At 43.7% G+C, this 27,035-nt stretch overlaps 1 long non-coding RNA gene across 1 annotated transcript; it reads right to left on the minus strand.

Annotated features, from left to right (window-relative positions):
* Nucleotides 1-524: 524 nt before the first annotated feature.
* Nucleotides 525-26,476, minus strand: LOC114559462 (uncharacterized). The gene is made up of 2 exons (XR_003693097.1): nucleotides 26,363-26,476; nucleotides 525-1,265 (listed from the first exon to the last, which is right to left on the minus strand). It is a non-coding gene; the product is annotated as an uncharacterized LOC114559462 (long non-coding RNA).
* Between the last annotated feature and the right edge of the window lie 559 nt (nucleotides 26,477-27,035).

Below are 27,035 nucleotides of genomic sequence, written 5' to 3' on the forward strand. Positions count from 1 at the left end.
GCAACTGTTGCCGCCTGTTGCCGATTGGCTTGAATAGTGTTTTGTGTCTCGTGCACTCCTTTCTGCTTGTTTTCCATTTGCACAGCCAGGGCTGTGTATTAACACCAGATTTATTTTCAGCTGAACGCAGAAAATAGAGAGCTAGGTGATCATGAAGACAAAAAGTGTATTGGATTAACAGCACTTACTATACCTTATAACCCAGCACCCATGGGTAGAAAACCACAGAAGTCAAGGTGTTATTGTTATTGTATGAATTACTGTTGGGATATTCATCCAAACTAAAATATGGCACTGTATGGTTTGAACTGTTATAATCTTTATAATCTACTCTAGTTCTTTATAACATAATATGTCCCTTTTTGTTGTTGATTGTCAATAAATGTTGTTTTTAATGTCATATGCACATTGTTTTGGACAACTTCCTTCTTTTCCTCCCCTCGCATATCACGCAGGATAGATAACCCCCATCCCTCCCCCAGTAAGACCACACTTCAGAGCAAAGACAACATCAGCAGTTTATATGAACTTCAGGATTGAGCTTTATTGATCAGACATGTGCATTAGGAGTCAAACACACACACACACATACACGCACAAGTGCTTTCCTTACACAGCATCTGTTCTTACACTCGATAGCTCTTCAACCATACCACACAAACATAAACACACACGCACACACACAAACACAAACACATAAGGGCAATTCATGGACCAAACACAAATTTTTCTTTTTTATCTGCAAAGAACAATTCAAAAAGTCTCCAAAGGACAATGCACTTTCAGCGCCACAAAACAAAAATAAAAATTCACCGAGATACAGTATCTCTTAATTACTTACCTGTCATGTTTTATTCGGATTTAGCAAATGACTTGGATGTCTTTTGGGGAATCTTTAGGTGATAGAGTTGAATCCACACAGCAACTGGTGCATGCTGTGCATTTATCCCTGGCTGAGCGCCTGTGTCTCAGTCCAATTGTTTTTCGGCGAGGAAGCTGATGTAGTTTCAGTTTTGCACGTCAGAGCTGTTTCCCACTGAACTGGCTCGAGTCTGTCCATCCAGTCGTTTGTCTCTCTGCATGTGTGTGATCTCGGAGTGATCAATGCACAGCTACAGCTGGTTGAAGGGGACCAAATCCATTGAACAGTTGATTTGGTTCCATTTTACCAGCTTTAGCAAAGCATTTTTGGAGCAAGTCTGGTCCTAAAGGTGACAGAGTGGAGGAGAAGGAGGAGGAGGAGGAGTAGGTGACACATGTGGGACCTGAAGGAGACAGAGCGAGAAGGAGGAAATGATAAGAAAAGGGGTTGTCTATACACAAGTAGCATCAAATAAGAAGTCATTGTACATGCATGCACAAAACACACACACACACACACACACACACACACATACACACACAAACCTGGAGACACATAGTAGGCAAACAGTTATTGATTATCGGAGGAGACGTTGCCCTTGCAAAGCGCGCGTGTTAATGAATAGAAGAAGCAACAACAAAAAAAGGAATTAATTTAAAGGTCCCATATTATGCCCATTTTCAGGTTCATACTTTTGTTTAGGGTTTCTACTAGAACATGGTTACATGCTTTAATGTTCAAAAAACAGATTATTTTTCTCACACTGTCTGTCTGAATATACCTGTGTTCACCCTGAACTCTCTGAAACGCTCCGTTAAGCCCCCCCCTTCCCGAAAAATCCCAGTGTGCTCTGATTTTTCACTCTTTCCTGGGTCTTCCACATCTGCGCTTTCTGAGTGTCTGCACCGACATTGCAGCCATGGAATGACTGTTAACGTCACTGTGGTGGCACTTTCTACCTATATATATATATATATATATATAGTATAGTATAGTTGTGACATCACAATTGTACGGTAGCCCTAACGGCTCGTTGAAAGGCACAGTTTGGCTGTGTGCATTTCTCCGAGGACGGAGCGTTTTGATACTTTCACAGAATTTTTCATAGCACCTCGACCTGCTTTACAATGAAAAAAAAAAAGACATGGAAATGGGACTTTTTAAGAAGGAAAAGGAGGGGAAAAAAGATGAAGACTAGAAGAGAGTGTGTGAGGGAGAAGGAGAGATGAAGGAGATGAACAAGCAATGTGGGTGATGAAAAGGAGATGAGAAAAAAACAGGGAGCAGGGCCCTAAGAGATAAGAGAGGAGCGCATATAAACGATGGTTACAGACAAACTTGAGAAAACAATGAATTCATCACCCGACTGCCAATACTGCTAATGAAGCCAGCGGATGGGACAGTGGGAAAATTAACTCTCATTGACCTCCATCGCTATGTGGAATATCTCTCTCTCTCTCTCTCTCTCTCTCTCTCTCTCTCTCTCTCTCTCTCTCTCTCTCTCTCTCTCACACATACTAACGCTAACACACTTCTTCTCCATTTCAGCCAGTCTCTATTGGGCCGCTCAGCCCTGCTGCTTGCCTGAGCGCGGTGGCGCACAGATGATGTACTCAGCAGTCTTCCTGCTCATTGCACGCCTCTGCTCGTCCTTGGTGGAACTCACTCATTTCCTGGTTCAATTAGACAAGCTAATCATTTAATCATTAGGAAATAAACTGTTTAAGCAGAGTCTTGGCCCTGGAATCCAAGCTATTGATATTTCTGTGTGGGGGGAAAAAAAGCTGCATTTGTTTGCATATCTAATCCAACACAGTACCTTTCCCTTATAGTAGACTAGCTTTTAAAGGCTTAAAGCTACTGTATCAACTTATTATTATTATTATTATTATTATTATTATTATTATATATTAATAATGGATTGAAGAACTGTGTGATGTAAAAGGGGTCACTTGTGACAAATCCACGGTCAACTGTTTAAGCAGAGTCTCGGCACTGGAATCCAAGCTATTGATATTTCTGTCTGGGGAAAAGAAAAATGCTTTTTTTTTCGCATATCTAAACCAACACAGTACCTTTCCTTATAGTACACTACATTTTGCTTTTAAAAGCTTAAAGATGCTGTATCATATTATATATATTATATATATCATATTATATTATATTAATAATGGATCAAATACCTGTGTAATGTAAAAGGGGTTTCTTGTAGTGACAAATCCACAGTGAACTGTTCATACGCAGAGTCTTGACACTGGAATCCAACCTATTGATATTTTTTGCCTGGATTTTGTTTTCTTTAACTTAAAAGAAAACCCCACTGAAAATCATCACTTAATTCAGCAGTTCTCCTTAGCTCTACAGAGCTTCATAGCAACTGTCAGCTTGTTTTGCAACTTTTTCTGTTGTGATTTAGTCTCACCGTTCTCATCATCGGCATCATTCAGTGCGTTTACATGCACAGCAGTAACAAGGGTATGGCATAACCCGGTAGGTGAATAACCTACCGAACGGGGAGAATGACAAGAGCAACTCTACCTCACACGCACCTCACGCACACTGTTTCTTTTTTTCCGGTTGACCTACGTCAACATTCCACCGATCGGCCTTTCAATTAGTAAAATTTAACAACTTAATGTTTCACACATTCTTGTGAATGCGTAGGAATGTTCACGCCAGACGACTGACAACTTGTTCGGCCGATTATAACGTTATCTGTAACCAGTGTCGGGTGGATTTAGCAAGCTAACTTCGTTAGCTAATGGAGCCTTTTATACATTGTTGTGTTTCTTTAGAAATAAACAATGGACAAATAGAGTCTTTAAACGCTTCAGATGTAAAGTTATTTGCTGTCAAAGTGGCGCCAAAATGAATGGCAGTCAATGGAATGCTAACGGCGGGTGATGGCTTGAGAGCAACAAAATGGCTCCATAGGAGCTATGCTTTGTGGACGCTTGCTTACCCCTTTAGCTAATTCGGGCATTGCTGTTTTGTTGTATGATGTCATAGCAACGACGACCACTCGCAGCGCTGACTGATTATTTCCTGTTCAAAAACCACTCCAGCGGAGTGGGGAGGGGCAGTTGAAGCATGCGCAGACGCTTAAACCAATCATGGCCTGGTTAAGGTACATGGAGGAACCAGGTTACTGAAGGAGTAACAACAGACAGACACAGTTAGCAACTAGCTGGTGAACATAGTGATGTGAAGATTTTGCAGCTAAAGGGACAGAATTTTTTGGTGAAGACTGAATGAACTTACTTTCATCACATAGCCCTGAGCACGACTCCATGTGAATGATAACACTGCACACAAATCACATTAAAATAATAATAAAAAAATCTTAAATACTGGCAGTGCATGTAAAGAGCTAAGGAGCAAGACAGGGCCCATTCACTATTTCTTTCCCTCTCCCTCCATATCTCTTTCTCTTGTGTTTAATAAACTTGTCACCGAAGAGACTAGCAAATTGATGAGGGGGATGCATCCATGACTGAGGAAAAAAAACTGAGAGGAAAAGAAAAGAGGCTGGAAAGAGAGGGGAGGGAGAAACAGAGGGTGGGAGAAAGTGGGAAGTAGCACACAGAGAAGGAGAGGACGAGTGTGCATGGCCTGAATTCTCTACCTGTCCCAGAGCTGCTGTTGTTCAACCTCCGCAACATGCAGCACTGCAGTGTGCGTGTATGTTTAAAGAGTTCGTGTGTGTGTGTGTTCTGTGCTGCCAAGCATATGGATGATCATGTCTGTTGTCATCTCGGAGCTGTGAATGTGAATGTGCCATATTTGTGGACAACGGTCTATGAATGTCCACATGAGACAGACAGTAAGGAGCTCCTGTGTGTGTGTTCGAGTGCGAATATCAACTTCAGAGGAGTAAATACGCTACACATGAAATCCTTTTCAAAGCAGGATTTTCAGTAGATTAGGGAGATAATCCCTTTGCCGCACTGTCTGCGCTTTACTCCGCCAATCTGTGGCCCACACACTCATCAAACAGGCAACCCTCCTTCACCCTGCGCGCCTCCACTCAGATCCGACATCAAACAGAATCATCACACCCGTAGCGTTTTATCATTAACCTCGCTTTGGTGCCTGCTGAAGGCTTCGCCAGCGAGTGCTCTTTCAACATTAAACTGTAAGACAGCTCCGTCAAGATCAAAACTACAATAAGTAAAGGTGTTGTGCATTCATAAATTGAGCTCGGTGAAGTAGACTTTATGTGGGTCAGGGTACTGCATAGGTGTGTAACGATATCTAGGTGCAACGATATCTACAGTTGTATATCTATATAGATCTGGACCGATATGCATCAATTCAATGATCCAATATTATCGATGCAAAGTGAAAATATCGATACACGTTGTCTTTAAGATTGCCCTTTATTTTAGATTCCCACGCTATATATATTCTTTTCATTAAAAAAGAATAGTCTTTCATTTGAATGTCTGGAAGAGCAAAGTGATAAAATTGTCAAATCAAATTTTAGTTGCTTTTTTTGACTGTGTTAAATAGACGTATGATATCCTCTCATATCGATTGCAGGCCCCTGATTTGAATTGTATAGAAATGGTATCGTGACAGACTTTAAGATATCAGCATATATTGTATTGTTGGCCAAAGAATCAATATAATATAGTGATAAAACTTGTGATTTACACCCCCACTGCATGTGTGTGCGCTCTTGCATGAGTGCGGCTGCCACTGCAGATGCCCTCTATCAGGCTGACTGCGTGGTTGGAGATAGGCTGGCTACTTGTCTATTCTGGGACTGTGCTGTCCGCTGCATTCCTGCCCTTATATTGGAGATAGGGGGTTATGGACAGCTGGACGCTAGCAGAGAGGGAGGGAGAGACGTAGTGGTAAAGACAGTCAGGGAGTCATAGCGGGGGAAGGTCAGTGGGGTGGGATGCGTCCCCCCCCCAGGGGAGACTTCCACAGCACAGGTGGTGTTACGGAGTAGCCGCCACACGGTATGTACTGCGCCCGCAAGATGGAGTGACACCTTGAAACCGGTCCCCGCAGCGGACACTGTCACGCTTGCTCACCGTGATATTTTCATTTCAGAAATATGGCCTGACACCGGGGGGGCTGCACTAATACAACCCTCCGTACGCCACCACCACTCCCATCACTCACTCAGCCTCTCCACTCGCTGACCATGCTGATATGCTCTGTGTGTCTGACTGTCTGCCATTCCTCTCTCTCTCTCTCTCTCTCTCTCTCTCTCTCTCTCTCTCTCTCTCTCCTTATCAGGACAAGTGGCTCTTACTGACTGACTGGCTGTCAGGCCGTGGCTCTCCATCCTGCGCCACGCCGTGGGAGGGCGCGGCCCCGGGAAACCCCCGAGAGCACCACTTCCTGTCACGTCTGACGACTGACGACTCCTGGCGACAGAAACGCCCCAGACAAGTTGTTACAAAATAACCATTAAAGTCCACTTCAAAACTGCAATCATCTCCTGCAATGTATGCAGCTTTTAAATGACAAACCATCTTAATAAAGGCCTCTGTGCATGTCTTATGACGATGTTTTGCCAGTTGGTAATTCGCTTAATGCAAGGCACACTAATGAAACAAGTTGACCTGTGGTCAGGTTGTAAACTTTATCTTCTGTGGCTGGCCGTATTTATTCCTGCTAATTACCCACTGACTAGAAGCAGAGGGAAAAGTGGGATGTATATATCAAACTGAGTGCGCACACAATCTAATATCTATAGCAGAGATCCGCAACAGAGGGTCAGGGACTCCTAAAGGGAGTCCCTGACTTAAAATGTCTTAAAATGAATCCAACATATACATATAAATCTGCCTATTTGTGGAAAAACCCCCACTGATGATAGGCTTACAGCCTATAGGTAAGGTAGTCACTAACTGAGCAATCCACAGATACAGTTCATCCTAAGAAATAAATGTGTCACATGTTTAAAGGTGCCCTGCCACACGTATTTCATTATTTTGTGGTAACGTCTAAAGTTCTACCATGGACTCTGTAACATTTTTTTGTGGAAAAAATGCCTTGGTTACCTTGTTTCAAGCCATTCAGAGGAAGACTCAGCTAGATTTCTGCCAGCTCTCATTAATTTTCAACAAGCTCAGCTGTTTGAATCTGATTGGCTAACAGCTAGCCAATGAGATCCTTTCTGTCAGAATCCTTTACCCAGCCCAACTGGGTGAGCTAATGAATAGTAATGCGCTCAGGCAGTATGATGTCAGACTGACCAGCTTTTGTAATTGGCCTGATTTAAAAACGGTTTTGTATTGCAGGGCACCTTTAAGAAATTGTAGTTGAATCAGAATCAGAAAAAGCTTTATTGCCAAGTACGTTTTTTCTTACACATACAAGGAATTTTTTTGGGTGTTGTAGGTGCATGTCAACCATTCTCTAAATATAAAAAGATTAAGAAAATCAAGTATTAGAATATAAACAATATAAGTACAAAAAATAAAAACTAGAAAGAGCAGTAGAGTAAGTACAGTGGAATGTAGAGTCAGAGGTGGGGTGCGGAGAGTGTCAGGGTGGGTTCCGGGCCTTGTTGATAAGGCTAGTGGCGGATGGGAAGAAACTGTTCTTGTGGCGTGAGGTTTTGGTCCTAATGGACCTCAGCCTCCTGCCACAGGGGAGTGACCTTTGTAGTTTATAATATGTAGCCCTAATCTATAGGATCGTAATGGGCATTGCAGAAGTGGTGTAAAATAAAAGTTCATCAGAAGACATGAGGCTTTAAGACTTAGTACATTGGGGGGGGGGCTGGTGCTTCGGCCCCCTCTCTCTCCGCAGCAGGGCCCCTTGTCATGGTGCTAATGCTGCTGCAGTCCACTGCAGACACCGGCTGGCTGGATCCTCTTCCACCACCCACACCAACCCCTCCTTCCCCCTGCATTCGGACGTGAGCAGCACCCAGCGGCTGACTCAGCACTATTCCCGCGCCTGATTGGTTGATCAGAAAAGGAGACAGGAGCGTAACAGGACCCTTTATCCTCTGCTCAGCCACTTTCCCTCTAGCTCCCATATACTCTCCCCGAAAGATAAAACACGTCTGTCGGATAAAACGCTTCCTGACCTTGTGCGGCTGCTCGGCTCAGGTGTCGTGCAGTGGCTACACCGTACCGGTGAACTTTTTTCTTTATCAGTGGGCAGCCCTCTCATGGTTACCGCGGCCTGTGACGATAACATCTTCTACGTAAGCTACGTCCACTGTGTAGTTTATAATATGTAGCAACTTTGATTTTATCTCCACGGACATAAAGAGCCAAGGGGCGCCTGATTTTTACCTTTGTGTTCATATTTCATTTAACTCTCCTTCCAGCGGTTTTGTTTAAAGTGCCGTGCCCAGTTTTGGTCCTTAAATGTATCGCGATATGTCTCTATAGGACGTCATTAAGCGTGTCTGCAAGCGCTCATACTTTGTGATTATTGCAGTGTTTATCTTCAGCCGCTCTTGATTTTACCTCACAATGATTTAATCCTCAAAGCGCTTTTTTTCCCTTAACCTTTTAATCTAACGGCAACACCCTTAAGACGATCAATACCTATTTGGATGATGTATTTAATTATATCCTCTCCTCCTCCCTCACACTCTCTCTCCCCTCCCTGCCTTTCTGTGTAGACCACTACGACATATAAACAGAGTCTTATTTAGCTTCTTTTTATTTATTTTTTTGAAACGACCATGGTCTGTATCCTCCGTTTCTATACCTCACTGGACTCTTGGGGACTTTGTCTTTTCTCAGACTTTGCAGAGGTGAATTCTTTCACATTGACGGAAGAAGGATGACACCGTAAGTGCCCTTAATGAACCACTTTATTCAGTAATTTCCCTAAATATATATCCAGAAAGTCTTCAAGCTGGAACCTTGTTCAGCAAAGAGACCTCCTCACGTTACATGCATATGAGTCGTCTAACCAGCTTTAACTGCCCCTGGGACCTGTGCTCACCACGCTAACACGCCATCAATAACTGTAATGGGATTTTAAAAAAAACAAAAAAAACATGGCAACAAGCATGGGAAAGATCTCATCTGAGCCATCGACGCTGTACGTGATTTTATGTGTTGGAAAAATGCTGAGGTGCAGCTTCAAAAATGAAATGGAAGTGGTGTCCAAAGATGCTTGGGACAGCCACTTTAGGTCATTATCTGCTCATAAACTAACATAATAATGTAAAAAGAAGAAAAAAGCCAGCCGCTAACTCCTGCACACAGGGCTGTCACTTAACTTCTTTTCAAAGCAGAACACGGGGAGATAAACGGAGACGGCTAGGATAGAAGGGCATGATGGGAAAAGCTTCTGTTTCTTGAGTGAAAGGAGATCGGATTAAGAGAATGAAGGGCACGGCAGAAGTGAAATGAAACAGTTTAACACGCGCAGGTTTTTAAAAGAAGTCTTAAGAGTTTTTTTTTAATTATTTTATTCCCTAGACTGAGCGATACTGACGCGGAGAAGACGTCATTTCGTTTAGTTGGGGAATGATGTCATGATCCATGTGCGGTGGCTGCCAAACCTGCAGACCTGCCTGCTGTCTTTACCTTTCTTTCTTTCTTTCTTTCTATCTTTCTTTCTTTCTCCCTCTTTCTCTCTAGCTATGCAGGCTGATTCTCACTCTGAGCACGCTCCAACGTCTCCCCCCCACACACACACACACACCTTCTCCACCATCCTCCTCCACCTCTTGCCCCCCCCTTAACGAACCACCGCCACCACTTAGGTATTTTAGCCATGCATTCATTAAAGGCCGCGGCAGGGCCACAAAGGCAGCTTGATATACGCTCTGCCGTGAAACAAAACCATAAAATCCAATGCAGTTTAAGTCACAAAGGAGCTTGGGCGTAAAGATAGCCCCGGCCGACACGCTTTCTATTGTGAGAGAGCGGGACACCTGAGCCTGAATAGCGCGCAGAGAGCGAAAGGCTTCATTACGACTGCTCTGTTTTAAACTCGGGACAATGGGGGATCCAAAGAGGCTCGGGCTAGAATCTGTGGGCAGATCAGCGTCTTAGTCTCTTGTGTAAAGATCTACGTGTCAGGATGGAAGTGTAATTAAAGTGAGTCAACAAAGCGATTGGCTTAAAGGCAAAGTACACTTTACTATGGATAGAGACAAAGGGATTCGGATGGAGCCTCAAGTACACAGTGGACTTTTTTTATTGGTTTTCTTATCAACTATTGGTCCTTGGAGATAATAATAATAATATGGCTATGGAGTTAAACATTGACACTTAGCACAACAAAATAACAAGGGGTCAGATGTGTAATGCGATAAGGAGTCCCTCGTAGTGACAAGTTTTGATATTCATGGATCAAATGACTTTGCGTCCTACAGCCCAGCACCACAACTGGGAAAAAAAAAGTTGGGCTCAGTGGCCGATGGCTGAACACTACACTGTACTGCATTGCAGAGACAAATATAGCACTTTACTGTAGTACTTACTATACTTTGTACAGCTATCAACGACTACAAGTCTTTACACAAAAAAAAATGTATTTTTACAGATGGCACTAACTGAAAATTAGCCCAACCTGCTACAGCAGTAAAATGCAAATGTTTGCTTATAATGGCGTAGTTTCACATTACGGGGGGACACTTTTAGTAAAGTGCAGTAAAAGATCTGAATACTCTCTCCTTACTGTGCTTTCAAACTTTCAAAGTGACTATGTCGGATGTCGGACTCATTTTCTCTAACCTCTCCTCTCCTCTCCTCCTTTAGGGACTGCTTTATTATTCCCATAACAAACCGCAAGAGTCTCTCTTTCTCTTTCTTCCTCTCTCTTTATCTCTCCATCTCGCTATGACTCGGCCTCTTGAAGCTCAGAGTAGCCCTCTCAGCTGTGTCCGGCCACAGACTAACCACTGGAGACGCGTGAAAGGAACTCAGATCCAACAGACATACGACCATAATGCAACATGGAAATTTTGAGTATGATATTATATGACACACAACTTCCTGGGTAAAGCGAGCAAATTAGTGGCATTGTTACCCGCAAATAACATTGCCTTAATCACGCATATGTTTCATCTTATCCCCTCTGTCTTTCTCCAGTCTTTCTCTTCTATTTCATTACAGAGCTTCTCAAAGTCTGGACAAAACGGCACGTCGGTCCGGAACACGGGTTATGAATTCAAAACCTTATGAATGTGTAACGTTTTCTCTTTTTAAAATACATTTTCTATAGATCAATAAATTGTCAAATGAAAATAGATGAATAGGTTTGGACTCATTTACAGTTGTAGTAGTAGGCTACGAAAAGGTAGGGTAGTGTAGGGTACCTGTACAAGGGTTTAGTAGGGAAAACAGAGTATTCAACTAGGTTGTATGTTGCTTTAAAGTTATATGTGAGTTGTTTTTGTTATCGCAAATCGTTCCGGACCTCCGACCTTAACCCTCGGTGCACAAAAGACGCACGGGCGCGTCCAAACGATGTTTCACAAAATCTCCTACTCAAAAAGCGATATTACAAAATTTAATTTCAGACATGTATTTACTATTTTAGTCATATGTAGCCTAAAGACTTTGGTCAATTCATTTCAAGCACGGAAACAACTTGTAGAACACATCACGAGTTAAGGTTTGTTTTCTAAAAGAGATTTGAGAACTTTCAAAAAGCCGACATCAACGTTTCAGCTTTAGCGCCAAATTATCTCTTCACTCATTGCTCTTGAAAAAAAAAGTGGGTCTGATGGTGCGGAAAGCTGAGTTTTGATTTTGATATGAAACACAGGGGGGATCAGTTTTATGCAAGTACCTTAAAGTGCCCATATTATGCGCATGTGCGGCTCCCAACAAAGATGGTACAGAAGTGCGATGCCTCACTCTGTAGTCAAAACAGAGACTTGAACACACAGGGTGAAAACAGGAGCTGCAGCAATGTGCAGTACAACAAAAATATGGTGGTTTTTGAAAATTAAACCATCTAAACCTTTTCTGGTACAACCCTCAAAATACAATTGTGAACCTGAAAATTTGCATAATATGGGCGCTTTAAAAAGGTTAGTTTCAGAAGATATGTGAAAATACCCTCAGACTTCAGAGGGTTTAATAAAATTCAGCATGCAGACCTTTGAAAGATACGTTTGGTGAAGCCCAAATTCAATTGCATTTCAAAAGTCATTTTAAAAACATAACTTAAAGTCTACATACAGAATGCCCAGCCTGATGGTGGAGAGTCCCACTGCTGGCACTTTTCAGAAGCTACAATGAGATTTGCTCCTGTCAGGTGATGTGCTGATGCCGCTGGATGCGACAAAAAAAAAAAAAAAAAAATGTGTTCAATCCACTGGCTGGAAATCCTACAAAAGGAGACCATAACTACTACAATAGCCTTAGGGCAACACACAGCCCACTCACGCTGTTCACTAAACCTATAGTTTCTACAGTGGCCCTGCTGCTGATCCAGCACTCCTGCTGCTGTGTAAAGCCCACTGTTACAGATGGTAATCCGGCTATCATATACTGTAATAGTCTCTGTGCAACAAAATGGAAGCAATTATCTCAAAGCACACAACGATCGGTGGAACAGATCACAACGCATAATTCTTTATGGGTTTGGGAGATTTACTTTCGCCGACCGACTCTCTCGCTCTCTCTCTCTGCGTAATTCATGTTCTTTACGATCCCACTCTCTTTGTCTTTTGTTTCTCGTTTCCTTTGTCTATTGATCATTTGTTCCTTGCTTTTTTGTTAGCCATGACCAGTGGTGGAATGTACCTGACAGCTTTAGATAGTAGTTCTTTTACAATTTTTTACCTTTTTGTATTCAGGGAAGGTTCACACACTCTCTTTTGCAGGATCACATTAACACAGTTTCACATTCATACCTGGACGAGCGCTGCCCTTTCACTTTCTCCACCCAGATTTGATCCTGTCAGCCCAGGGATTGAACCGACGACCGGTCACAAGCTTGCTTCTCTAACCTTTAGGCCACCACTGCCCCCCACAATATAACAGCCTACAAGTCCAGCTGAAATGATTAGACCATTAAACACAGAAGAAGTTTGGCTCGTTGAGTACTTTTACTTTTAATACTTTAAGCTAGGGCTGGGCGATATGGAGAAAATCGAATATCACAATATTTTGGACCAAATACCTCTATCGATACCGCAACGATATTGTTGTGTTGACTATTGGTGCTTTCACAAAATATTTACACAATGAGATTTTTGATAAATAATCACCAGTAATGTGGATACAATGACTAAGTGGGTAAAGGGAAATAATAGAACAGTTACAACAGCCTGGTAAGTTATGAAAATGACATCACTTTACTGTAATGCAGCCTTTAAAACCAGGAAAAGACAACAATTATGCCATATTACGATACCCAAAATCTAAGACGATATCTAGTCTCATATCACGATATCGATATAATATCGATGTATTGCCCAGCTCTACTTTAATCACATGTTTCTGACAATACTCACATTCTTTTACTTAAGTAAAATTCTCAATGCAGGACTTCTACATGTAACAGAGGATCTTTACAGTCTGGTATTGGTACTTTTACTTAAATAAAGGATCAGAATACTTCTTCCACCACTGGTCATGACCCCCCCCACACTGTAATGTAGAGTTCTAAGGTGCCACTACGGTTTCCTTCTTTCTGTCCATTACGTCTTCTAACTCCAACCTCTATTTCCATTCCTTCCTTTTTTTCCTCTACGAGTTCTGAGCCGGAAGGGTGATGACAGCGGAATGATAACCAGCCTTGTCCTGACGCTGCCCTCTCCTCCTCTTAGATATATGCATGCACTTACAGGAGTGGGGGCGGCCGTGATCACAGCCCATCCCTGCCTGACTCGGTGCTCTGCCTTGTGACTGACAGACTCCCTGACCGACCGGCTCATTTTACCAGCTGACAGGCCACGACTGACTCACTGCTTTTAGCTGCCTTGTCTGGCTGCTCCATTTATCGTCCTCCTCCTATCGTCCCGTCTCGGTGGCTGTATAGCACATTGGCTTGCCGACTCCCTGACACTCTGCACTCCTGCATGCTGCTCCCAATTACACTCCTCCTCTGGTAGAGGAGGTCCAAAGGGAGATGGATGCATGAGGCCCCCACACAGACAGATGACATGTTAGCATAGGCAGGTCGGTGAAGGGAACACAGACGCTTGTACTGTACGTATGTACACAGCTGGTTCTGCTGCAGTCAAACTGGAGATGTTCCAATACTGATATCAGTATCGGAAAAGCCTACGATACAGCCTAAAATGCTGGTATCGGTATGGGAAAGTGGAGTTTATGCACCGATCCGATACCACGCAATTTAGCCGTAATTTATGACTGACTGTCAAACTGGTTAATAAAAAAAAGTTCTATGGCGTTCATTGTTTGTGTCTGTTCATGTTTCACAAAAACTTGAACCTGAGCCAGGCCGTACAACAATGCTAGAAATCATATCGCATCCATAAAGGGATAGTAATATACAGCTGTTAAAACATGATAAATTGTGTTTTTTGACACTCTGGTATCGGATCAGCACTCGGTATCGGACAGATACGCAAGTTCAGGTATCAAAATCGGTATTGGGAAGCAAAAAATGGTATGAGACCATCTCTAAGTCAAACACACCTAATGTAGCCTACATCTTGGATTCACATACACCAGAGCAGCAGACATATTTATATTTTGGCTTACTTTACACTCCAAAATGTTATTTTTTCAAGCAACAAGACTAAACAACCTGTTCTTACAGAAATACATAAATGCCACCACATTATTTGTTAAAATTACGGTTAAGGTAAAAAAACTACTTGGTCAGGTTAAGGAAAAGGAGAGTTTGGGGTAAAATTAGGGTTAACGTTGACTTTTGGTTTCACACGGGACACAAACAGCAGTCCCATGGGTAACAGTCCCGTGTTTTTTTGCCCATCCATCCATCCATCCAACCTTCAGACCTTCCTCCACAGCGCTGTGGAGGAGGGTCCGGCTAGTCCACACAGCATTCAGGGATGGGTGAAAAATGGTGGTTTATTGGCATCTCTTTAAACCAATCAAAATTTGTCTTCGTCTTTGGCTGTGCTAAGTGCCGGACGGAGCAATTGTGCATCTGCAAAATAGCCTCGGGAAGGAGCTTGTTTTGGTGGAATGTGTACGTTCAAAAGTTGTAACAGAAAACTCAGATTGGACAGATAGTCTAGCTAGTAGTCTGGATTTACCCTGCAGAGATCTGAGGAGCAGTTAACCATAGTCCTCAGAAATCCACCGGAGTTTAAAATGACAACACAAAGAAAGCGGAAGGTGACGGACATCCGGCCGAAATGAGGGACATCCGGCGGCAATTTAACAATCCCGGGAAATGAAACCGTGTTGATATAGACTATGCTCACAATGACAATGATAACACGCTGATGTTCAGCCGGTAGGCTATAATGTTTCTTTTTTGTTGTGCTGGTTGCAATCACCTATGATGACTTTTGTTACCTTAAATCTGAAAAGTCCTGATGACGCTTACATTTCTGTCTGTTAAACTCCAAGAATGTCTAGTCATGAATATCTAATTTAATACCATTTTCACGATCTGTAACTGTTTCCCCTGTTCTGCTTCATACTTCCCAAGAAAGAACCTACATGAAGGCACTCTCTCACACAGTCCTCATTCACTAATCTCATAAGCAGTAATGGAAATAACAATGTGCCCAGGAATGCATTATATTCCGAGTTATACCTTGTGACATATATCACTGAAACACTACTTCATATTTTTCCCTGAGATGGCTCTCCAGGCTATGTATTTTCGAAATACTGCAGGAGATGGATGCATGTGCTCTGCGGTGGGGTGGGTGGGGGTGCATTTTGAAAGGCACTGGGACAGACGCTGTATATTCTATAGCACAAATGTATTTTGAACTAATTAAAAAAAAATGGAGCGTTGTATTCCGGGTCAAGTGGTTTGCGTACAATATGTGTCGTCATCAGAAGAAACAATTAGAACGAGAAGTGCCTTTTTCTCATTTTTTGGTCAACTGACAATTACTGTGTCGTAAAATTGTAAACGTTATGACCTTAGAAGCACAGACAGACTGTAATTAGAATATTAGGATGACTGTAAACCCTGGCAGTAATTATGAGGGTGTCAATAATAGGGGAACCTGCATGGGAATGTGTATATATGTGTGTGTGTGTGTGTGTGTGCTTAATCTCCAGCGAGCGGGGGGGGACAGCAGCGGTGGGGACGTAGAGGAGGGGATGCGGCCCACCAGCACCACAGTGCCCTTGTTCCTTTAATTACTTCCCTCTGTTTCACAGCTTCACTGCATAACAATTATCCTGCGTGTTCATTTGAAGGGATCAGACCCTCTCTCCTCATATCGCACAGAAATGGACAGGCTCTGCTGTCAGCAACATCACTTGATGTACAGGGAACACTAGTGGGGGAGGGGGGGCATTAAATTAGACTCAGACTAATACACATGTCTTTCACCTCTTTTTTCCACCCCCCACCTGCACCGTAAACAATAAACAAGCAGCAAAGTTGCCCAGTGGCATTTCTCATCCCAGATGTGAAAGTTTTTTTTTTTTTCCCTTGTGCTCAATTCGTTGCATCTGAGCAGCGAAACGTGTTTGGGCAAAAAAAAAAAAAAAAAAAAAAAAAAAATAAGAGGAGATGAGGACATAAACTGCAAAGTGTCAATGTAATCATTTACGAATCCAGCTGGTGTCATCACTTACTGGCTGCTGGAGCGTCGGCGTCTTCACCTTTCAGCCAGTTGTTTGTGCGCTCACTTCATGTGTCTACTGTATGTCGAAACGTTGGTCAATTATTTTTGAATGATGTACGAGCGTGCGACTATCTTTGTACGCACACACATACACAGGCGGATGGGAAAAGGGGCTGGGCCATTTTGCAGTCTACTGGAGTCTAATTCAAGCAGATGTCTGTTTAATTGATCGAAACAAATTACCTCAACATTGATCCCTGTCCCGGCGTAGGGACTGATCGGCTTTTTGGAGATGCACTGCATGTGTGTGTGTGTGTGTGTGTGTGTGTGTGTGTGTGTGTGTGTGTGTGTCGAGGGCAGGGTGAAGCTCTTTGGCTTTGACCCACTCACAGAGAATGCATGACTTCATCGCTAAATGATAAATCGTAATTCCTCATTATGCCGCGTGTTGTCTTGATCGATTCTCACTTTCCCTTTGAACGGATGCACCATCGTTCTCACATTAAAACGCTGGGCCAATTAACTAATTGACTTTTAAGGCTCGTAATTATGAGTAATTCATTAGGTTTCCGGAGTCATTTTTTATCAGGGCCTCATCCTTTTTTCTTCTCTCATCTGTTGTCATCTGTCCCTTGACGTGATTTCAGTGGCACGTGTCCCGTCTCTAATAAGTCCAGCACATTTGAACACGGTTCTGTAATGACCGAGTGTGTGAGCGGTTTGCCAGTGCAAACCGTGAAGTTACACATTTGCCTTGGCTTTAGCTCAGCATCGCTATTTGATACACCAAATAAAAGCTGCTTCTACAGTTTGAGAACCAACCAGTGAGCCACTGCTTTCAGTACAGATACATTCTATCTAATGTGTACAATATGTTCCAAGGCATCTTGCTGAGTGTGTGTGTGTGTGTCCACATAAACATTTAATTTACAATACAGAGGAATGACTTTGGGGAGTTCAGATGTATGTTCCTCCTGAGATTCAGTTTGGAGACGTAAACATAGAAGGAAATATAATAGGCTGCGTCTGTGTCCTTGTACGGTATCAGGGCCAGACGACACATACATTACAACTCCACCGCATCTGTTTCAACTTCCATTACTCCTCACCCCTATTATAGTCCGTGGATTGCTGCCGATGCACACTTTCTATAAACATGATTAAAAGAGAAGGGGAAAAAAAAGAAAAATCCTTGCAATAAACTCTGACACTTAATATAAAACTGACTTTACAATCCCATCCCTCGTTCCTGCACATACAGAACAGGTGTGCAGTGCATCTCCCAGCCAGAGGCGCAGGCTGAGCTAAAGGCCTCATTTTCAGCCATTTTGCTTTTGTCACTACTACACAACCAGCCACATTAAGTCTCAAAGCCTAGCCCAGGATTCAGTTGTTATTATCAAATTATTCTTGTGTTTGCGTTGCCATAAGAAAGCCACAAATACTTTAACATTTCTAAATTGATCAAATACTAAAGAAAATTTAGCAAATTGCTTATTTTAGTGTGTTCAATTGTGTGTGTTATGCAAAATGTAGTTTTTCGTTGCAGATACTCTCGTTTTGTTGTCTGTTCGGACTTATTGACTATTGTTGTTTATTGCAAATCCTTCACATCTTATTTATTTCAAATCCTCCAGAAGTCTACAACAGATATCACAGAAACACAGTATTTATGTCACAAAGTCATCGACTAGGAGTGTGCACTAGCATGTATTTCATTTTCCATTTCCAACGCAGCACCTTGTCGGATGACGTCACATTGCATTGCAGCAAAAGTTAAGCCAGGTGACTTTTTCTTTTTTTTTTTTTTTTGCCAGATGACCCTGCGTTGTTTTACTGGAACCCGCAATAGGACGACACACTAAAATGAGCCGAGTTAAGGTTCCGTTAAAATTAATGAGGGGTGGGGTCCTTTTTATCAAGCAGGCTTCAAGCCGGTCTGAATGCGGCCTAGCTGTGGGAGTGGCACTTGCAGATCTGACCCGTTCCACAATGTTAGACCTTTCTAAAACAGAAGCTCTGGGCGACCTCTAGCTCACCCAGTAAGAGCGTGGCCCCATGTAGGCCGAGGCCTTTGCAGCGGCCTGGGATCAAATCCGACCTGCGGCCCTTTGCTGCGTGTCATCCCCAATCTCTCTCTCCCACCTTTCCAGTCTATCCACTGTCACTCTGAAATAAAGGGGAAAAAAAGCACCAAAAAAATAATCTGCCGAAAAATAATGCATGTTTTTTTTTTTTTATGTTTAGTCGTGAATCTTCAAATAGTTTAATAGTTTAATTCATCCCCCGATGTTTGGAACAGAAAATCTAAAATGTTTCCTAAACTCAGTAAGGTTGATTGACTGTTGCGTTTTATCAGTGGTCGACAGCGAGCGGTAAATCAAACATTCACTCACACACACATTCAGTCAGCTGTTCTGTAGATTTTGCATTCAATTCCACATTCACAGAGGCATCAGTGTTCCACATGACTGATCTGTATGTAACTACTGCTAATCCCTCCCTGGGCCCGTGGATTACTAGCTTTGCCTTTGCCCTTGTGTGGACTCCCAGATGGGAGAAGCAGCCAACCAGCCAATCGGTCAGCGGGTAAGTCAGCCAGCTTTACCAGCCGGCTGCCCACCGAGCCAGCCAAGGAGAGCATGGAGCGTGGGCCAGGGCAACCCTAAGAAGAAGGAGGTCTCGGTGTGTGTGTGTGTGTGTGTGTGTGTGTATGTGTGTGTTTGGATAAATGGATGGATGGCTGTCTAGCGCGGAGCGAGGCATAGCGATGCCGCCGGTTTACTTTTGGTGGGGCCCCCCAGTCGTCCGGCTTTGGCTGTCTCAGCACGGTGCCGCAGTCAGCATTGTTGCATATTTAATGTCCTGATGAGAGCTTCCACCTGCTGACACAGGCAAAGTGACAGAACAATACCCCCCCCACACACACACACGCAAACACACACACACTCTAGCCCTGAACACCATCATCAATCCACTCTTTCGACTCGCCTCATCTCACACGCTCACTCGCCACAACTCCCTCCGCTCCGATCCCACTTCAGTCCACGCTGCTCTCTCGTTTCCCTTTTATCACTAACCCCTCCCCGCACACACACACACACACCCTTCCCTCCCCACCCTCTCTCTCTCTCTCTCTCACCCTCAGCACTGTGCCCTTCTTCATCTTTGAATTCTCCCACAGTACAACGACCTTTCCCTCTGGTTCTTACAAATCACTGCAATAAATCCCTCCAACATAAAAAAACACACACACACACACACACACACACACACACACACACACACATACTTATTCGCAAACACATTTTACGTTTTGGGGGGGCTTAATGAATATGTTCCTAAAGTCTACATTTCTGAACCCAGTTTTTTTCATCTACAGCTAAGATTAGAACTGTCTCTTATATTGATGGTTAATTAAACGCTGCCTGGCTGCACGTGTTGCAATGTTAAACAGTTCTTCTTGGCATCTGCACAATGCAGTTCTTCTCGTTAATGATCCCTTGTTAACGCATTCTTTTCTTGAAAAAACGAAGATTGACAAGAAGCGTAATCCAACTGCAGATCCCCGTCAGACCAGCAGTAACTACACAGGCACAACGCCCGGGGTGTGCACCTGATCAGGGCCAAATTATCGCACTGGAACTGGCCCAAATAACACCTAAACAGGGACAGGTAAACCCTAACTAGGTCACATACAGTATTTATATACAAAGTAGGCCAAAATACATAGACTAAAACCTGACACGATTGTCGTACCTGCTCCCAAACCACACCCGGATTAGTCATTGTTTCTCCTCACATACATTAGGCCTATACCATACATATTTAATCAGAGCTAAATAATTATCACACAGGAGGGATGGAAAAAAAAGAAAAGTGCCACCTATGTGTTCTGCTGGCTCAGCAGGCTGAGACATGTAGCCTGACATTGTGGGTTTGATCCAGAGCCATCATCATAAGTCATTTTCTCATTCTTGTTTCCCATTGTCACTTTTGCCTCTTTGAGTTATCTAGTAACAGATACACTTTTCCCTAACAATATACTGCTAGAGAATTACTAAGTAGTTAGTTAGTAACTATTAAATTAATCGCCATTGTTTTGATAGTCGATTAATCAGGGTTGAGTCATTTTTTATGGGAAAAAAAGGAGAAATTCTCTGATTCCAGCTTCTTAAATGTGAACTTAGCTCTAGTTTGGTCACTCCTCTGAATGTAAACTGAATCTAGGTGAGTTGTGGACAAAACAAGACATTTGAGGACGTCATCTTGGGCTTTGGAAAACACTGGTCAACACGTCTCACCATTTTCTGACATTTTATAGACCAAACAACCAATCGATTGAACGAGAAAATAATCAACGGATTATTTTGTCGATGACAATAATCGTTAGTTGTCAAGTATTGTGCAAGAACACACAGTGATCCTAGGGATTCACATTTTTGACTTCACATTTGTCCACAGAAGCCTGAGTTTGGGTGCTCAAATATCCTACATTAGATATATATAAAGCATTCATAACCAGACCAACAACTTGAGCCCACATGCAGACAGTGTGACTACACACACAGGCGTCTGAGCCTGGTAATCTGTTAGAGTCCTGCAGCCAGTCTCTGCTTCTTCCTCTTCCTCACCATCCTCTCGGACCATACTATCCATTAGCCGGCATTTAATCACTGCACCATTTACTGGAAACTGCTGTCTGTGTCTGTGTGGTGTGTGTACAGTATCTGTGTATTTTTGTAACATTAGCAAATTCACACTATCCAAGACAAAAGCCTGACAAATGACAAAAAAAAAAAAAAAAAGTATTCCAAAGTCTTCCTTTTCCACAATTAAAACTAATACGTACAGAGTGAAAGAGATAGCCAACAATCTATTGCGGGCAAGCGGAAACTGCTGACTGAAGTTGCAGCTGCATCTACAGTTTTCTCCTGTCTATGCATCCCTCTGCAGCACCGAGCTGACTGGGCCACATCAGGGGCGGAAAAAGTACGCCAGCGCACACTGCGCGTGTACATGGGCCGTGTGTATAGTAATACCGGGGACCTCTAAGTGGAAACAAAAGCTCGTAGTACATCTTCTCCAGTGAGTTTCCATACGGTAGATTCACTCTGTCAAGTTTGCGTTAAACTGTTTTGGGCTTTGTTCAGATGCGGCGCTGTCATTTTTCCCAACCTGGGATACATACTTCTTTACATTCCATAGTTGCTCTTGTTCATATGGGCATATAAAGAAGTATGTCCCCCAAGCAGGCCACTGTCCTTGGTGGCGCATCAGGCCCCCCACAGCCCCCACCCTCCATCCTGCTCCATCTTCACTTCCCCTCCACCCTCCCCCAGGGAGGAAAAAATGTTGAATCAGGATCCACACACACGGACCACTGAATGCACATAACCCCACTGTGATCCCGCATGGCACCTTCAGGGTCCCTCCGGACATCGGTGACTAGAAGATTGAGTACACACGTGTGAGTATGCATGCTTACTCACTCAGAAATATGTAAAAATGTAACCCAAAACAAATAATATGAAACAACTTTTCTGACTGCTTTGAAAATGACCCAGCTTGTTTTTCGGGAACTGCCGTGCGGTCCTCGTCCAAAGCTGTTTACACCGCCGAGAAGAAACAGAACCAACCATTTAGAAACTGGATTTAAAAAAAAAATAAGTAAGAGTAAGTCAAAATCACACACTGACGTCCGGATCACGCAGATTAATGTACACCCCGTTTGATTTGACCAAAAGCACCTACAAACACCACCAAGTGAAAAAGCCACAAAAGTCACATTTCACCCTACTAAGATTAAAATTCCCCTAAAAGAACACACATTTTGAAATGCTGCGATACTACAGCATAACTACAATGTCTGGCCACCATGTGTACGCTCTGATTTGACATACTGTACATTATGAAGCACACACACATACACACACACACACACACACACACACACACACACACACACACACGCGATTCACCTTGAGTGTCACGCCTAGAGGTTCAGCTGCAGCGGTGGAGTGAAAGAGGTGAGGTGGGGTAGGGGAGGGTGAAGGGAAATGAGGGAGATGTTGCACTTACCTACAGGCAGATGTTGGATAGAACCCCCCCTCACTCCCCCTCCTGCTTCAGCTGGGCCGATGCACCAAAGAGAGAAGCAATAAAGCGAGAGCAGCGAAGAAAAAGGAGACTGGGAAGAAGAAGTGCTTCTCTCAGTCTGTGTCCCAGGTGCTGCCTCTGCAGTCTCTCTCTCTCTCTCTCTCTCTCTCTCTCTCTCTCCCTCCCTCCCTCTCTCTCTCTCTCTCTGTTTAACCACTCTCTCTCTAACATCCTCTCTCCGATCCTCTCTCTCCCTCTCCTCTCCTTAATCTCTCCCTCTTCCTCACACTGAAAAACTTTTAGTCCAGCGCACAGCCGCTCGTCCCACTGGTCCTCCGCCACTGAGAGCAATTCCTCTTTTTGTCCCCCCCTCTCTCTCTCTCTCTCTCTCTCTCTCTCTCTCTTTTCTTTCTCCCCACACACACTGTCCCATGCAGTCTATAGGCTACCATTCTATGCAGTCTCCCCTTGACTGCCCACTCCCCTCTATATAACATGTGCTCTCATTGTCTTTCTCTCTCTCTCCCTCTCTTTCTCTCCTGCTCACACACTCCATGCCACACACTCTCTTACCCTCTCCTTCAGTCAAACTACAGCAGCGTTACAGTCCCATGCTGAGCAGACGGAGGTGATGATAAGGTTGAATGGCATATGTGGCGTGACACGTGGACAGGTTTAGGGCAAAAGCAGCTTGAAGGAATGCCACTGTGTGTGTGTGTGTGTGTGTGTGTGTGACCTACTCTGCATATCTGACAATGCGTAAATGTACAAAGTGTGTGTGTATGTGTACGTTCATTCGTGTCTTCAATTGCCCTTGTTGGTTGAGTGAACCCCATTCACCTGATACCCCCTGCCCCCTCCCATTAGCCTTAGTCCCTGATCCACAAGCAACCAGCCCCCCGCCCCCATACACACACACACACACACACACACCCTCCCCACCATCCTCTGCCGTCTCCCCTCCTCCCCTCTCCCTGTCCTCTCAGAGATCAATACCAATTTATAGGCAAATGCACAAAGGCTGAGTCGTGCTTTTAATGAATTGAACCATTGCTAACGTCAGGCATCTAATGAAGGCTCTGAGAGAGGCGTTAGGAAAACCTATCGGTGGGAGCAGCAGGAAGCACATAAGGGTTATTGGTAGTGTGTGTGCTCGCGTGTGTGCCTTTGTGCAGCTGTGTGTTTGTATGTGTCTGAATTACTGGTGAACAGCTGTTACCGTGTGGCAATTTTCCAACCGCTCCTCCCCTTTAAATAATGTGAGTCCACTAGTATGAGGCCAGTTATGATTCATAAACTAAGAGTAACAACTAGTAGTGTGAGAGAAAAAAAAAAAAGTCACCCCAGCATGCACTGCTCATGGAAGCACCTGCATTGCCAAACTGCAATATCAGGAGAGTGGTTCTCTTGCCTTTGGCTGTCAACCTTACACTTTGAATGACAATTATAGCTAATCAAATCTCTATGGAAGTGCACGCTGAGGCTGGACTGTTGACAAAGCACAAGATAGATACTCAATATACGTTTTTCCTACATGCAAAGGGACAACAGATATACAGTCCTACATGAGTGTGCGCCCACAGCGAAGTGGAAAATGGATATTTCATTTCCACTTGTGTTTGTACATATTCACTTAAGTCCACTGCACAGGTACAGTAAATTGCTTTCCCATGCTACATAATTGAACTCTTGTGTCTTGTCCTGCACTTTGAACGCACAAATTGGATTGCATCAACTGCATCTGCAAAACTTACATGAATATGTCATACTCTGATAGCCCCTTTGTGTGTTCCCAACATTGTGTAACCAGTGCCATGGGGCCTGTGCACATCAGCCCTGCCCGCCCAGTAATTAAACTAAAAGTCTCTTCCATAAATCACACTCGTCCTCTCTCTTCCTCTCGCTCTCTCTCTCTCATTCCTCTTTTCTCCCAGCGATGGAAGGAAGGTTTTGTAAATCACCAGCCTAGGCTGGTAAACGAGGGTGGCTTTGCAGACGTGCACCCTCGCGAAAGTCGCCGACACACTGCGCGAGACACAGACACATTACAAAGAATTAAGCTGCCTTTCCACTCCGGGCCTCTACGCCACCACGGCCCCAGTATTCCAGGCAGGAATTACAATTCCCCAGGGAGAAATAGTCAACTGCTGTAGATTAGCGAGATAAAGGCAGTGTGTAATAAGCACCCGCATTGCACTGGGATACACAGCTTGCCGAGGAAGTGGATGGGATTTGCCAACATCTGGCATGACTTCTGTAATCCCTATAGGGTGCAGTTATCGAAAAGCATTTGTCATCCCAATAAACCAGTCGGAAACAGATAACAATATAAATCCTTGTAAAGCTCATTCCTTTCTGTATACTCTCAACATTCAGAGTCGCTGCCGTTAAGCCAACACCATATAAAGGCCAAGTTTCACACCCTGTGGGAGATCACTTGCTAGACAGAAAGACAGATAGGTTCCCTTCAAACAGCTGCGTGTCTACTATATCCGCTACAACCAGGCAGGCTATCTCCTATAGGGCCGGGCTGGGACACCCGACACCTCACCGCCTCCAGCAATTCACAGTGAAGCCTGTCAGGGCTCTGGACGCTTAACAGACAGCTGACCACCGCTGATCTCCCTGGTATCTGCTAACTGGGTAAAACTAGCCTGGGCAGCAAGAGAGAGAGATAGAGAGAGAGAGAAAGAGAGAAAGGGAGAGGGATGGGAGCATATGCATGACACTTTTAGAACCTTGCTTCTACTTTAAACCTCTCTCGGGGAGAGACACATGTGTGTGTCCCGTCTATAGATAGAGCTGAGGTCCCGGTGAGCTTAACATTGGTTCACATTAGAACATACTCATGTGGTGTTTCTACTGATAAATCTCACCTGTCCTGCAGGCAAATATAGTACACAGACTCAGCAGGACTGCACTGGTTCAACTCCATGCATTTCTACACCAGGTTCTGCTGCTGCCATTTGGAACGATTTGACATTTCGTGGCCCATACCCTGCCTAAAATATTTACCAAAAAAATACAGAATGGCTTCTTTGTAAAGTGCTGCGGTGCAGAATGTGAAAGATATTTATTTAGATTTTTTTAAATTATGTTAATATGGATGTTCATGTCAAATGACGGCTCTATGTGCGCCTCATGTATATTGTCATGCGTCGATAAATTCAGATAAATTCAGCCTGCACATAAATAAATGGCAACAACCTAAGTTTGCAGCCGCTTTTTGACGGCCTACTTACTCACTCTTACACTCAAGCGTTGTGTAAATTCACACGTCATTGAACATTTATTCAATCAAATCTCATTATCGGTCATAAAGAGTAGACGGGCAGTTTTACTTTAACATTATTACTCAAAATGAAATAAATATATCAATACAGGCCAACTAGCTGATTAAAAAAACACTCCAGAGTGTAACACCTCGGAGATATAACCCTTGACCTTTCAACCACATGCAAATATCCAGCGATGGCACTTTGCCAACGTGTGAATCACACACGCTCAGCTACAAAAAACTTGAACAGTGGAGTGATAAATAAATAAGAAGAGTCTTTCCAGCTCCCTAATAACTCACAATTTGTGGCTGGGACAAATCACACACACACACACACACACACACACACACACACACACACACACACACATTCACAAATATATATATGCAGTGAATAAGCACACTCAGAATAAAACACTTATTTTACAAATATGTAACCACACACAGACAGAGACACTTTTACACCTACCGTAGTAAAAGGGGATCCAGATAGGGATGGCGGCCCATGCGGAGTGATGCAGTCGCTGCAGGCGGGGTCTCTCTTCCCTGGAAGCTGAATCAGCGATGGAGAGTTTAAGGTTGCGGAGAGGAGAGGAGGAGGAGGAGGAGGAGGAGGAGGAGGAGGAGGAGGAGTGAAAATAGATGAGAGGAGAGAAAAGAAGAGGGTCACGGGACTTGCCTTCCCTCTCTCTCTCTCTCTTACTGGATGGGGTGAAAAAAGGAGGAGGGGGGAAAAAAAACAGGCAGACCAAGGAAGAAAAAAAAGAAAAAGAAATCATAGGAGCCTGTGCAGGTAGTACAAAAAGAGAGCATAAATAGTGGCCATTATAAATAAAAAAAAATAAAAAAAAAAATAAAAAACCGCACAGAGCTTTGTGTAAGAGGATTCGATTTGAAGTGATGACTGGGCAGTGAAATGCGTCAGCCGGCAGCTGGCCGTCCCTCCGCACCACACCAGGCCATGTAAAGTTAGAACGGAGACAGCTGATCGTACTGCCCGAGAAGGAGATGGAGCGAGATAGTGAGTGCTGACAGAGCTGAAGGACAAATCGGGAAGAGGGACAGAGGGAGGGAGGGAGGGGTTGAGATAATGAAAGAGTGCGTAAAGAGAGACAGCGGGTGAGGGAAAACAGGGAAAGATA

Source organism: Perca flavescens, chromosome 7 (assembly GCF_004354835.1).
Source record: "Perca flavescens isolate YP-PL-M2 chromosome 7, PFLA_1.0, whole genome shotgun sequence".
NCBI classification, from domain to species: domain Eukaryota; kingdom Metazoa; phylum Chordata; class Actinopteri; order Perciformes; family Percidae; genus Perca; species Perca flavescens.